This window comes from Arachis hypogaea, chromosome 17 (genome assembly GCF_003086295.3).
Source record: "Arachis hypogaea cultivar Tifrunner chromosome 17, arahy.Tifrunner.gnm2.J5K5, whole genome shotgun sequence".
NCBI lineage: Eukaryota > Viridiplantae > Streptophyta > Magnoliopsida > Fabales > Fabaceae > Arachis > Arachis hypogaea.
Window position 1 is genome coordinate 39,161,142 of NC_092052.1, and position 15,628 is coordinate 39,176,769.

At 39.7% G+C, this 15,628-nt stretch overlaps 1 non-coding gene across 1 annotated transcript; it reads left to right on the forward strand.

Moving 5' to 3' along the window:
• The first annotated feature begins 1,668 nt into the window (after nt 1–1,668).
• Nucleotides 1,669–1,776, forward strand: LOC112768650 (small nucleolar RNA R71). Its single transcript, XR_003186053.1, has one exon. It is a non-coding gene; the product is annotated as a small nucleolar RNA R71 (small nucleolar RNA).
• The last annotated feature ends 13,852 nt before the right edge of the window (nt 1,777–15,628 follow it).

Below are 15,628 nucleotides of genomic sequence, written 5' to 3' on the forward strand. Positions count from 1 at the left end.
TTGTTGAGACTCTCCAACACCAAACTTAGAGTTTGGATATGGGATTTCAACACCAAACTTAGAGTTTGGTTGTGGCCTCCCAACACCAAACTTAGAGTTTGACTGTGGGGGCTTTGTTTGACTCTGCTTTGAGAGAGGCTTTTTCTGCTTCCTCTTCATGGATGCAGAGAGAGATCCTTCAGTTGTAAACACAAGGTTGTCCTTATTCAATTGAAGGATCAATTCTCCTCTGTCCATATCAATCACAGCTCTTGCTGTGGCTAGGAAAGGTCTTCCTAGGATGATGGATTCATCCTCTTCCTTCCCAGTATCTAAGACTATGAAATCAGCAGGGATGTAAAGGCCTTCAACCTTTACTAACACGTCCTCTACTTGTCCATAAGCCTGTTTTCTTGAATTATCTGTCATCTCTAATGAGATTTTAGTAGCTTGCACCCCATAGATTCCCAGTTTCTCTATTACAGAGAGGGGCATGAGGTTTATTCCTGAACCAAGGTCACACAGAGCCTTAAAGATCATGGTGCCTATGGTACAAGGTATTATGAACTTTCCAGGATCCTGTTTCTTCTGAGGCAATGTCAGTTGATCCAGATCACTTAGTTCATTGATGAACAAGGGAGGTTCATCTTCCCAAGTTTCAATACCAAATAATTTGGCATTCAGCTTCATGATTGCACCAAGAAACTTGGCAGTTTGCTCTTCAGTAACATCCTCATTCTCTTCAGAAGAGGAATACTCATCAGAGCTCATGAATGGCATAAGGAGGTTCAATGGAATCTCTATGGTCTCTAGATGAGCCTCAGAGTCCTTAGGTTCCTCAGAGGGAAGCTCCTTATTGATCACTGGACGTCCCAGGAGGTCTTCCTCCTTGGGATTCACGTCCTCCTCTCCCTCATTGGGTTCGGCCATTTTGGTTATGTCAATGGCCTTGCACTCTCCTTTTGGATTTTCTTCTGTATTGCTTGGGAGAGTGCTAGGAGGGATTTCAGTGATCCTTTTACTCAGCTGGCCCAGTTGTGCTTCCAAATTTCTAATGGAAGACCTTGTTTCATTCATGAAACTCACAGTGGCCTTAGATAGATCAGAGACTAAGTTTGCTAAGCTAGATGGGTTCTGCTCAGAATTATCTGTCTGTTGCTGAGTGGATGATGGAAAAGGCTTGCCATTGCTAAACCTGTTTCTTCCACCATTATTAAAGCCTTGTTGAGGCTTTTGATCCTTCCATGAGAAATTTGGATGATTTTTCCATGATGAGTTATAGGTGTTTCCATAAGGTTCACCTAAGTAATTCACCTCTGCTATTGCAGGGTTCTCAGGATCATAAGCTTCTTCTTCAGAAGATGCCTCTTGAGTACTGTTGGATACAGCTTGCATTCCATTCAGACTCTGAGAAATCATATTGACTTGCTGAGTCAATATTTTGTTCTAAGCCAATATGGCATTCAGAGTATCAATCTCAAGAACTCCCTTCTTCATAGGCGTCCCATTATTCACATGATTCCTTTCAGAAGTGTACATGAACTGGTTATTTGCAACTATGTCAATGAGTTCTTGAGCTTCTGCAGGCGTTTTCTTTAGGTGAATGGATCCACCTGTAGAGGTATCCAATAACATCTTAGATAACTCAGACAGACCATCATAGAATATATCCAGGATGGTCCATTCTGAAAGCATGTCAGAAGGACACTTTTTGGTCAGTCCTTTGTATCTCTCCCAAGCTTCATAGAGGGATTCACCTTCTTTTTGTCTGAAGGTTTGAACATCCACTCTAAGCTTGCTCAACTTTTGAGGAGGAAAGAACTTGGCTAGGAAAGCCTTGACCAGCTTATCCCAAGAGTTCAGGCTATCCTTAGGTTGAGAGTCCAACCATACTCTAGCTCTGTCTCTTACAGTAAAAGGAAAAAGCATGAGCCTGTAGACTTCAGGATCTACTCCATTAGTCTTAACAGTATCACATATCTGCAAGAATTCAGTTAAGAACTGAAAAGGATCTTCAGATGGAAGTCCATGAAACTTGCAGTTCTGCTGCATCAGAGAAACTAGTTGAGGTTTCAGCTCAAAGTTGTTTGCTCCAATGGCAGAAATGGAGATGCTTCTTCCATGTAAATTGGAATTAGGTGCAGTAAAGTCACCAAGAATTCTCCTTGCATTATTATTATTTTCGGCTGCCATCTCCTCTTCTTGTTCGAAATTTTCTGAAAGGTTCTCTCTGGATTGTTGTAATTTAGCTTCTCTTAGTTTCCTCTTCAGGGTCCTTTCAGGTTCTGGATCTGCTTCAATAAGAATGTTCTTGTCCTTGCTCCTGCTCATATGAAAAAGAGAGAACAGAAAAATAATAATAATAGGGGTCCTTTTTACCACGGTATAGAGGTCTCAGTGTGAGTTAGAAGAAAAGAAGAAGAAGAAATTCAAACACAGATGGAAGAGAGGGTTCGAATTTGGGTGAGATGAAGTGTTAGTAGATGAATAAATAAATAGAGGGAGATGAGAGAGAAGGGGAATTTTCAAAAATAATTTTTGAAAGAGAGTTAGTGATTTTTGAAAATAGTTTTTGAAAAAGGTTAGTAATTTTCGAAAATTAAGATTTTAAAAAATTGAAATAATTACTTAATTAAAAAGAAATTTTTGAAAAAGAGGGAGATATTTTCGAAAATTAGAGAGAGAGTTAGTTAGGTGGTTTTGAAAAAGATAAGAAACAAACAAAAAGTTAGTTAGTTAGTTGAAACAAATTTTGAAAAGATAAGAAGTTAGGAAGTTAGAAAAGATATTTTGAAATCAAATTTTTGAAAAAGGTAAGATAAGAAGATATTTTTGAAAAGATATGATTGAAATTAGTTTTTTTGAAAAATATTTGATTTTTAAAATCACAATTAATGACTTGATTCACAAGATATCACAAGATATGATTCTAGAACTCAAAGTTTGAATCTTTCTTAACAAGCAAGTAACAAACTTGAAATTTTTGAATCAAAACATTAATTGTTATTGTTATTTTCGAAAATTTGATATAAAAATAAGAAAAAGATTTTTTGAAAAGTATTTTTAAAATTTTCGAAAATAACTAAGAAAAATGAAAAAGATTTGATTTTTTTGAAAAAGATTTTTGAAATAGATAGTATTTTTAAATTGAAAATTTGATTTGACTCATGAAAACAACCAGATTTTAAAATTTTTTTGAAAAAGTCAAATCTAATTTTCGAATTTATGAGAGAGAAAAAGGGAAAGATATTTTTTTATTTTTGAATTTTTATGATGAGAGAGAAAAACAAGAAAAATGATGCAATGCATGAAAGTTATGGATCAAAACAATGAATGCATGCTAGAATGCTATGAATGTCAGGATGAACACCAAGAACACTTTGAATGTCAAGATGAACACCAAGAACATATTTTTGAAAAATTTTTAATGCAAGGAAAACATGCAAGACACCAAACTTAGAATTCTTTAATGCTTAGACACTAAGAATTCAAGAATGCATATGAAAAACAAGAAAAGACACAAAACATGCAAATGCAAAGATCAAACAAGAAGACTTACCAAGAACAACTTGAAGATCATGAAGAACACTATGAATGCATGAGAATTTTCGAAAAATGCAAGATGCACATGCAATTGACACCAAACTTATAACATGACTCAAGACCCAAACAAGAAACACAAAAATACTTTTGATTTTTATGATTTTATGATTTTTTTTGTATTTTTATTTTAAAATTTTCGAAAATCATTTTGAAAAAGAAAGAATAAGGATTCAAAATTTTTAATGTGAATTCCAGGAATCTTATGCTCTAAAGCTCCAATCAAAGGGTCAGGCATGGCTTAATAGCCAGCCAAGCTTTAGTATGTAACTCAGACATGACACGTCTAACATGCCCTACAGTCGTATTAGACATGACTTTACAACCAGCCATGCTTCATGAAACACTAGAATTCATCGTCTAACATGCGTACGCGTGGAATGCTGAAAGTGCAGGTGGTGCGCAGAAATTGTGATTACACTTTGATTATGTAAAATTCATCGCTCTTTCTTTCCCTGGTAATGGCGCCAAAAACATGATGCCAATACCATGGTTCACAACTTCGCACAACTAACCAGCAAGTGCACTGGGTCGTCCAAGTAATACCTTACGTGAGTAAGGGTCGAATCCCACGAAGATTGTTGGTATGAAGCAAGCTATGGTCACCTTGTAAATCTCAGTCAGGCGGATATAAAATAGTAATGGGGTTTTCGAAAATAATTAATAAAATAGGGATAGAAATACTTATGTAAATCTTTGGTGAGAATTTCAGATAAGCGAATAGAGATGCTTTCGTTCCTCTGAACCTCTGCTTTCCTGCTGTCTTCATCCAATCAGTCTTACTCCTTTCCATGGCTGGCTTTATGTAATGCATCACCATTGTCAATGGCTACTTTCGGTCTTCTCTCGGGAAAATGATCCAGATGCCCTGTCACGGCACGACTAATCGTCTGGAGGCATCACCCTTATCAATGGTTACATCCTATCCTCTCAGTGAAAATGGTCAACGCACCCTGTCACGGCACGGCTATTCATCTGTCAGTTCTCGATCATGCTGGAATAGGATTTACTATCCTTTTGCGTCTGTCACTACACCCAGCAATTGCGAGTTTAAAGCTCGTCACAGTCATTCAATCATTGAATCCTACTCGGAATACCACAGACAAAGGTTTAGACTTTTCGGATTCTCTTGAATTCCGCCATCATTCTAGCTTACACCACGAAGATTCCGATTAAGAGATCTAAGAGATACTCATTGATGAGCGGATATTTTATACGCTTTTTGGGGATAATTTCATATAGTTTTGAGTATGTTTTAGTTAATTTTTAGTCTATTTCTAGTAGTTTTTAGGAAAAATTCATATTTCTGGACTTTACTATGAGTTGTGTATTTTTCTATAATTTCAGGTATTTTTCTGGCTGAAATTGAAGGAGCTGAGCAAAAATCTGATTCAGGCTGAAAAAGGACTGCTGATGCTGTTGGATTCTGACCTCCCTGCACTCAAAGTAGATTTTCTGGAGCTACAGAACTCGAAATGGCGTGCTTCTAATTGCGTTGGAAAGTAGACATCGAAGGCTTTCCAGCAATATATAATAGTCCATACTTTGCACAAGAATAGACGACGTAAACTGGCGTTCAACGCCAGTCCTCTGCCCAATTCTGGCGTCCAGCGCCAGAAAAGGATAAAAAACTGGAGTTGAACGCCCAAACTGGCACAAAAACTGGCGTTCAACTCCACAAATGGCCTCTGCATGTGGATTGCTTAAAGTCTCAGCCCCAGCACACACCAAGTGGGCCCCAGCACACCAAGTGGGCCCCAGAAGTGGATCTCTGCATCATCCATCATAGTCCACTCATATTTTGTAACCCTAGGCTACTAGTTTAGTATTTAAACAACTTTTAGAGACTTATTTTGTATCTCATGACATTTCAGATCTAAACTTTGTATTCTCTGACGGCATGAGTCTCTAAACCCCATTGTTGGGGGTGAGGAGCTCTGCTGTGTCTCGATGAATTAATGCAAGTATTTCTGTTTTCTATTCAAACACGCTTGTTCCTATCTAAGATGTTCATTCGCGCTTAACTGTGATGAAGGTGATGATCAGTGACATTCATCACCTTCCTCAAACCATGAACGTGTGCCTGACAACCACCTCCGTTCTATATCCGATTGAATGAATATCTCTGAGATCTCTTAATCAGAATCTCCGTGGTATAAGCTAGAACTGATGGCGGCATTCATGAGAATCCGGAAAGTCTAAACCTTGTCTGTGGTATTCCGAGTAGGATTCAAGGATTGAATGACTGTGACGAGCTTCAAACTCCTGAAGGCTGGGCGTTAGTGACAGATGCAAAAGGATAGTAAATCCTATTCCAACCGGATCGAGAACCAACCGGTGATTAGCCGTGCTGTGACAGAGCGCGTGAGCGTAGTTTTCACTGGAAGGATGGAAGGTAGCCATTGACAACGGTGATCCACCAACACACAGCTTGCCATAGGAGGACGTGCGTGCGTGAATCAGAAGACAGAGGAAAGCAGAGATTCAGAAGACAAAGCATCTCCAAAACTCCAACATATTCTCCATTACTACACAACAAGTAACTTTTAATTTATGCTCTACTGGTTATTCATAATTCAACTGATAAACATAATTGACTTCCTGACTAAGATTTACAAGATAACCATAGATTGCTTCAAACCAACAATCTCTGTGGGATTCGACCCTTACTCACGTAAGGTATTACTTGGACGACCCAGTGCACTTGCTGGTTAGTTGTGCGAAGTTGTAAGAGAGTAATGTGAACAGTAACATTACAATTTCGTGCACCAAGTTTTTGGCGCCGTTGCCGGGGATTGTTCGTGTTTGAACAACTGACGGATTATTTTGTTGCTTAGATTAGGAAAAATCTTCTCTTTTTTGGTTTAGAGTCTTTTATTATTTATCCCTTGTTAAAACACTTTAAATTTATAGCTCAGTTAATTAGAACGTGGTATTTATGTTCATGGTAATTGGCTATCATATTTAAAAAAAAAAAAAAAACCTTTTTCAAAAATAATTTTTCTATTAAATCCTGTGCCAAACTCTAATAAGGTCCCATAACTCATTTGGCTAGAACATTAATTTGATTGGGTTAGAATCTTTTATACTCTTTTTAAAAACCTTTTTCAAAAATAATTTTTCTATTAAATCTTGTGCCAAACTTTAAGTTTGGTGTTTTCTTGTTGATTCCCCTTTGATTTTCGAAAATTTTGGTTTGGTTTTCTAAAAATTTTTAAGTTTGGTGTTCTTCCTTCATGTTCTTGTGTTCTTGTGAGTCTTCAAAGTGTTCTTGAGTTTCCTTGTGTCTTGATCTTAAAATTTTTAAGTTTGGTGTTCCTTGGTGTTTTCCCTCCAAATTTTTCGAAAACAAGGAGCATTAGATCTAAAAATTTTAAATCTTGTACTATCTTATTGTTTTTCTCTCTCCTCACTAAATTCAAAAATATCTTTTCAAAATATCTTTTCTAACTTCCTATCTTTTCAAAATTTGTTTCAACTAACTAACCAACTTTTTGTTTGTTTCTTAACTTTTTCAAAACTACCTAACTAACTCTCTCTCTCTCAAATTTTCGAAAATATCTCCCCTCTTTTTCAAAAATTTTGTTTTTTTTAACTAATTATTTTTAAATTTTTTTTTTACGAAAAAAAAATTCAAAATTCAAATTCTTTTTAGTTATTTTATTTTATTTAAGTATTTACTTCTTATAAAATAAAATAAATAAAAAGATAAATCAGTCCAAGTTATATCCATAGATCCATCATGGACATCAGTGGAGATGGACAGTCCAGGAGGACTTTGGGGTCATATTCTAACCCCTCTACTGCTTCGTATGGGAGTAGCATATGCATACCCTCCATTGGAGTTAGTAGCTTTGAGTTGAATCCTCAGCTCATTATCATGGTGCAGCAAAGTTGCCAGTATTCCGGTCTTCCACAGGAAGAACCTACAGAGTTTCTGGCACAATTTTTACAAATTGCTGACACAGTACATGATAAGGAAATAGATCAGGATGTCTACAGACTATTACTGTTTCCATTTGCTGTAAAAGATCAAGCCAAGAGGTGGTTAAATAACCAACCAAAGGCCAGCATAAGAACATGGAAACAGCTGACAGAAAAATTCCTGAATCAATATTTCCCTCCAAAAAGGATGACACAGCTAAGGCTGGACATCCAAGGCTTTAAACAAGGAGATAATGAATCTCTTTATGATGCCTGGGAGAGATACAGAGAGATGCTACGAAAATGCCCCTCTGAAATGTTTTCAGAGTGGGTTCAGTTAGACATCTTCTACTATGGGCTTGCAGAAGGAGCTCAGATGTCTTTAGATTACTCAGCTGGTGGATCTATCCATATGAGAAAGACAATCGAAGAGGCTCAAGAGCTCATTGATACAGTTGCCAGGAATCAGCATCTGTATCTAAGCAGCAACCCTTCCATGAATGAAGAGGTTAAAACAGTAACTGCTGAATTCAGTACTGTAAAACAAGCTGCTGAATTCAATCAGCAATTAGATTTTCTAACAAAGCAGCTAGCTGAATTCAAAGACAGGTTACAGGAGACAAGGATAGCTAATATACATATGGAAGAACAGTTTAAGCAAACAAAGCAGCAGCTATCAAAGCAAATAGCAGAAGAATGCCAAGCAGTTCAATTAAGAAGTGGGAAAACATTAAATACCCCACCTCAAGGCATCAAAAATTCAAGAAATGAGCAACCCACCATAGATTCCCCTGAGGACAGTAAGAGCCCAGGGAAAAATAATTCTGGCACTAAAACGCCAGAAAATGGGTGGAAGGCTGGCGCTGAACACCCAGACCATGCCCAAAACTGGCGTTCAGTGCCAGAAACAAGGCAGGATTGGCGTTCAACGCCAGAAACAGGCAAGAATCTGGCGTTGAACGCCCAACAGGGGCACATTTCTGGCGTTCAGGCGCCAGGAACAGGCAGTGAGCTGGCGTCTAACGTCACTCCAGCTTCTGACTCTGGCATTCAATTGCCAGTGAGGGATCAGACACACACAAGTGCTGATAACAACCCCTCTAAAAAGGCTTCTTTAACCACTAAGGTTGAGGAATATAAAGCCAAGATACCTTATCCTCAAAAACTCCGGAAAGAGGAGCAGGATAAGCAATTTGCTCGCTTTGCAGATTATCTAAGGACTCTTGAAATAAAGATTCCATTTGCAGAGGCACTTGAGCAAATACCTTCTTATGCCAAGTTCATGAAAGAGATCTTGAGTCATAAAAAGGAGTGGAGAGAAATAGAAAGAGTTCTCCTCACTGAAGAATGCAGTGCAGTCATTCTGAAAAGCTTTCCTGAAAAGCTTAAAGACCCTGGGAGTTTTCTGATACCATGCATATTAGAAGGTGATTGCACCAAGACAGCTCTATGCGATCTTGGGGCGAGCATCAACCTGATACCTGCATCCACTATCAGAAAGCTTGGCTTAACTGAAGAAGTTAAACCAACCCGGATATGTCTCCAACTTGCTGATGGTTCCACTAAATACCCATCAGGCGTGATTGAGGACATGATTGTCAGAGTTGGGCCATTCGCCTTTCCCACTGACTTTGTTGTGCTGGAAATGGAGGAGCACAAGAGTGCTACTCTCATTCTAGGAAGACCCTTCCTAGCAACTGGACGATCCCTCATTGACGTCCAGCAGGGGGAAATAACCCTGAGAGTCAACGATGACGAGTTCAAGTTGAACGCTGTCAAAGCCATGCAGCATCCAGACACATCAACAGACTGCATGAAAGTTGACCTTATTGACTCTTTGGTAGAGGAGATCAACATGGCTGAGAGTCTCGAATCAGAGTTGGAAAACATCTTTAAAGATGTTCAGCCTGATTTGGAGGATTCAGGGGACGTGAAAGAGCCTCTGAACTTTCTTCTGAAAGAGGAAAAACCTCCTAAACCAGAGCTCAAGCCACTGCCACCATCCTTGAAATATGCATTTCTAGGAGAAGGTGACACTTTTCCAGTGATCATAAGCTCTGCTTTAAATTCACAGGAAGAGGAAGTACTTATTCAAGTGCTAAGGACACACAAGACAGCTCTTGGGTGGTCCATAGGTGACCTTAAGGGCATAAGCCCAGCTAGATGCATGCACAAAATCCTATTGGAGGATAATGCCAAACCAGTGGTTCAACCACAGAGGCGGCTAAATCCAGCCATGAAGGAAGTGGTGCAGAAAGAGGTCACCAAATTACTAGAGGCTGGGATTATTTATCCCATTTCTGATAGCCCCTGGGTGAGCCATGTTCAAGTCGTCCCAAAAAAGGGAAGCATGACAGTGATTCATAATGAAAAAAATGAACTGGTTCCTACAAGAACAGTTACAGGGTGGCGCATGTGTATTGACTACAGAAGGCTCAATACAGCCACCAGAAAGGATCATTTTCCTTTACCATTCATAGACCAGATGCTAGAGAGACTAGCAGGTCATGATTATTACTGCTTTTTGGATGGCTATTCAAGCTATAACCAGATTGCAGTGGATCCCTAGGATCAAGAGAAAACAGCATTCACATGTCCATCGGGAGTGTTTGCTTATAGAAGGATGCCCTTTGGGCTATGCAATGCGCCTGCAACCTTCCAGAGATGCATGCTCTCTATTTTCTCTAACATGGTGGAAAAATTTCTGGAAGTCTTCATGGATGACTTCTCAGTATATGGAGACTCATTCAGCTCCTGTCTTGATCACCTGAAACTTGTTCTGAAAAGATGCCAAGAAACTAACCTAGTTTTAAACTGGGAAAAATGTCACTTCATGGTGACTGAAGGAATTGTTCTTGGGCACAAGATCTCAAACAAGGGAATAGAGGTGGATCAAGCAAAAATAGAGGTAATTGAAAAATTACCACCACCTGCCAATGTTAAGGCAATCAGAAGCTTTCTGGGGCATGCAGGATTCTATAGGAGGTTTATAAAGGATTTTTCAAAAATCGCAAAACCTCTAAGCAATCTGCTAGCTGCTGACACGCCATTTGTGTTTGACACAGCATGCCTACAGGCGTTTGAAACGCTGAAAGCTAAGCTGGTCACAGCACCAGTCATCTCTGCACCAGACTGGACATTGCCATTTGAGTTAATGTGTGATGCCAGTGATCATGCCATTGGTGCAGTACTGGGACAGAGGCATGACAAGCTTCTGCATGTCATTTATTATGCCAGTCGCGTTTTAAATGATGCCCAGAAAAATTACACAACCACAGAAAAGGAATTACTTGCAGTGGTTTACGCCATTGACAAGTTCAGATCCTACTTAGTAGGATCAAAGGTGATTGTGTACACTGACCATGCTGCTCTTAAGTATCTACTCACAAAGCAGGATTCAAAACCCAGCCTCATCAGATGGGTATTGCTTCTGCAAGAGTTTGATATAGAAATAAGAGACAGAAAAGGGACAGAGAACCAAGTAGCTGATCATCTGTCCCGGATAGAGCCAGTGGAAGGGACGTCCCTCCCCTTCCTTGAGATCTCTGAGACATTCCCTGATGAGCATCTATTTGCCATTCAGGAAGCACCATGGTTTACCGATATTGCAAACTATAAAGCTGCAAGGTTCATACCCAAGGAGTACAATAGAATACAAAAAAAGAAACTAATTACTGATGCAAAGTACTACTTGTGGGATGAGCCCTATCTCTTTAAGAGATGTGCAGACGGAATTATCCGTAGGTGTGTCCCCAGAGAGGAAGCACAGAGAATCTTATGGCATTGCCATGGATCTCAATATGGAGGTCATTTCGGAGGTGAGCGAACAGCCACCAAGGTCCTCCAATGTGGCTTCTATTGGCCCACACTCTATAAAGATTCCCGCGAGTTTGTACGTAATTGTGACAGTTGCCAAAGAGCTGGTAATCTGCCCCATGGTTACGCCATGCCTCAACAAGGAATCTTGGAAATAGAGTTATTTGATGTATGGGGAATTGACTTCATGGGACCTTTCCCACCATCATACTCAAACACTTATATCCTGGTGGCAGTTGACTATGTATCAAAATGGGTTGAAGCTATTGCCACACCCACCAATGATACTAAAACAGTGCTGAAGTTCCTCCAGAAACATATCTTTAGCAGGTTTGGTGTCCCTAGAGTGTTAATCAGTGATGGGGGCACTCACTTCTGCAATAAACAGCTTTACTCTGCCATGGTTCGGTATGGAATTCGCCACAAGGTGGCCACTCCATATCATCCACAAACCAATGGGCAGGCTGAAGTCTCTAACAGAGAATTAAAGAGAATCCTGGAACGGACAGTAAATACCCGTAGAAAGGATTGGGCAAGGAGCTTGGATGATGCTCTGTGGGCTTACAGAACAGCATTCAAGACCCCTATAGGGACCTCTCCATACCAACTCGTGTATGGTAAGGCATGCCACTTGCCCGTGGAACTGGAACATAAGGCCTACTGGGCAACCAGATTCCTAAACTTAGATGCCAAATTAGCAGGAGAAAAACGATTGCTCCAGCTAAATGAGCTAGAGGAATTCAGATTCACAGCTTTCGAAAATGCCAAGCTTTATAAAGAAAAATAAAAAAAATGGCATGACAAAAAGCTGTCATCTAGAATCTTTGAACCAGGACAGAAGGTCCTGTTGTTTAACTCTAGACTCAGGCTATTCCCCGGGAAACTGAAATCCCGGTGGAGGGGACCATACGTGATTACAAGTGTGTCACCATATGGTTATGTGGAGCTTCAAGATATTGATTCTGATAAGAAGTTCATTGTCAATGGACAGAGAATCAAGCATTATCTTGAAGGCAACACTGAGCAAGAATGCTCAAGACTGAAGCTAGATTAAAAGCTCAGCAAGGTCCAGCTAAAGACAATAAAGAAGCGCTTGCTGGGAGGCAACCCAGCCATGGGGCAACAATCCTCTAAGCATTTTGCCCTATTTTTATTTTTATTTGTTTATATAAAGTTCACTGACACTAAGGTAAAGAATCATTTGCATAAGTTTACAGGGTTACAGAAGGAATCTACACACAAAACAGAGATAGGGAGCTTACTGGCAAGAAAACGCCAGTGAAGGTGGGGAGGAGCTCTCCTTCTACCCATCTCCTTCTTTTTCTTTTGCTTGAGGACAAGCAAAGCTCTAAGTTTGGTGTGCTTATCCGTGATCACTAAGATCATGGCCCCTAAAGGAAAACAACCCACTCCAAGAGGAGCAAGGGCGTGATTTAAAGGAACTAAAGCGCAAGAAATTCTCTCTTGAAGGACCAAGCACCTCACAGACTAGAGGAACATCCACTTCCCAAACCTCAAGGTTGTTGAGTTCTAATCTTAGCCTTAACTCTGTGATACTGTTCTTATTTTAATTTTACCTTAGGAGTCATATAGTAGTAATTAGTATCTATTTTGATTTTATCTCCAATTAAGCTATATTATTTTTCTCATCATCATTAAACATGAATAAAATAGTAGATCTTTTGAATAAGAAGCAATAAAATTTCGAGTTTAAATAAAACAAATTCTAATTGGTTAAATGTGGTGGCAATGCTTTCTGTCTTCTGAATGAATGCTTGAACAGTGCATATGTCTTTTGAATTTGTTGTTTAAGACTGTTAAATATGTTGGCTCTTGACAGAATAATGAACATGAAACATGTTATTGATAATCTGAAAAATCATAAAAATGATTCTTGAAGCAAGAAAAAGCAGCAAAGAACAAAGCTTGCAGAAAAAAAAAAAAAGAGCAAGCAGAAAAAGCCAATAACCCTTAAAACCAAAAGGCAAGGGCAATTAAAAAGGATCCCAAGGCTTTGAGCATCAGTGGATAGGAGGGCCTAAAGGACTAAAATCCTGGTCTAAGCGGCTAAACCAAGCTGTCCCTAACCATGTGCTTGTGGCGTGAAGGTGTCAAGTGAAAACTTGAGACTGAGCGGTTAAAGTCAAGGTCCAAAGCAAAAAGAAGAGTGTGCTTAAGAACTCTGGACACCTCTAATTGGGGACTTTAGCAAAGCTGAGTCACAATCTGAAAAGGTTCACCCAGTTATGTGTCTGTGGCATTTATGTATCCGGTAGTAATACTGGAAAACAAAGTGCTTAGGGCCACGGCCAAGACTCATAAAGAAGCTGTGTTCAAGAATCATCACACTGAACTAAGAGAATCAATAACACTATCTGAATTCTGAGTTCCTATAGATGCCAATCACTCTGAGCTTCAATGGATAAAGTGAGATGCCAAAACTGTTCAGAAGCAAAAAGCTACTAGTCCCGCTCATCTAATTAGAATCTGAGCTTCATTCAAAAACTCTGAGATATTATTGCTTCTCAACCTATTAGTCTTCTATTTTATTTGTCTAGTTGCTTGAGGACAAGCAACAGTTTAAGTTTGGTGTTGTGATGAGCGGATATTTTATACGCTTTTTGGGGATAATTTCATATAGTTTTGAGTATGTTTTAGTTAATTTTTAGTCTATTTCTAGTAGTTTTTAGGAAAAATTCATATTTCTGGACTTTACTATGAGTTGTGTGTTTTTCTGTAATTTCAGGTATTTTTCTGGCTGAAATTGAAGGAGCTGAGCAAAAATCTGATTCAGGCTGAAAAAGGACTGCTGATGCTGTTGGACAAGAATAGACGACGTAAACTGGCGTTCAACGCCAGTCCTCTGCCCAATTCTGGCGTCCAGCGCCAGAAAAGGATCAAAAACTAGAGTTGAACGCCCAAACTGGCACAAAAACTGGCGTTCAACTCCACAAATGGCCTCTGCACGTGGATTGCTTAAAGTCTCAGCCCCAGCACACACCAAGTGGGCCCCAGCACACCAAGTGGGCCCCAGAAGTGGATCTCTGCATCATCCATCATAGTCCACTCATATTTTGTAACCCTAGGCTACTAGTTTAGTATTTAAACAACTTTTAGAGACTTATTTTGTATCTCATGACATTTCAGATCTAAACTTTGTATTCTCTGACGGCATGAGTCTCTAAACCCCATTGTTGGGGGTGAGGAGCTCTGCTGTGTCTCGATGAATTAATGCAAGTATTTCTGTTTTCTATTCAAACACGCTTGTTCCTATCTAAGATGTTCATTCGCGCTTAACTGTGATGAAGGTGATGATCAGTGACATTCATCACCTTCCTCAAACCATGAACGTGTGCCTGACAACCACCTCCGTTCTATATCCGATTGAATGAATATCTCTAAGATCTCTTAATCAGAATCTCCGTGGTATAAGCTAGAACTGATGGCGGCATTCATGAGAATCCGGAAAGTCTAAACTTTATCTGTGGTATTCCGAGTAGGATTCAAGGATTGAATGACTGTGACGAGCTTCAAACTCCTGAAGGCTGGGCGTTAGTGACAGATGCAAAAGGATAGTAAATCCTATTCCAACCGGATCGAGAACCAACCGGTGATTAGCCGTGCTGTGACAGAGCGCGTGAGCGTAGTTTTCACTGGAAGGATGGAAGGTAGCTGGTGCACGAAATTGTGATCTCTGGTAATGGCTTCTTAGGCCAGATACTCTGATCTAGTTTTACAGTCTGTCACAACTTCGATACAACTAACCAGCAAGTGCACTGGGTCGTCCAAGTAATACCTTACGTGAGTAAGGGTCGAATCCCACGGAGATTGTTGGTATGAAGCAAGCTATGGTCACCTTGTAAATCTCAGTTAAGTTGACTCATATGGGCTACAATATATTATGTAAATAAAACATAAAGTAAGGATAGAGATACTTATGTAAATCATTGGTAGGAATTTCAGATAAGCGAATGGAGATGCTTTTCGTTCCTCTGAACCTCTGCTTTCCTGCTATCTTCATCCAATCTGTCTTACTCCTTTCCATGGCTGGCTTTATGTGATACATCACCACTGTCAATGGCTACTTTCGGTCATCTCACGGGAAAATGATCCAATGCCCTGTCACGGCACGGCTAATCGTCTGGAGGCATCACCCTTGTCAATGGCTTCATCTTATCCTCTCAGTGAATAATCTGCTCACGCACCCTGTCACGGCACGGCTATTCATTTGTCGGTTCTCGATCATGCTGGAATAGGATTTACTATCCTTTTGCGTCTGTCACTAACGCCCTGCAATCGCGAGTTCGGA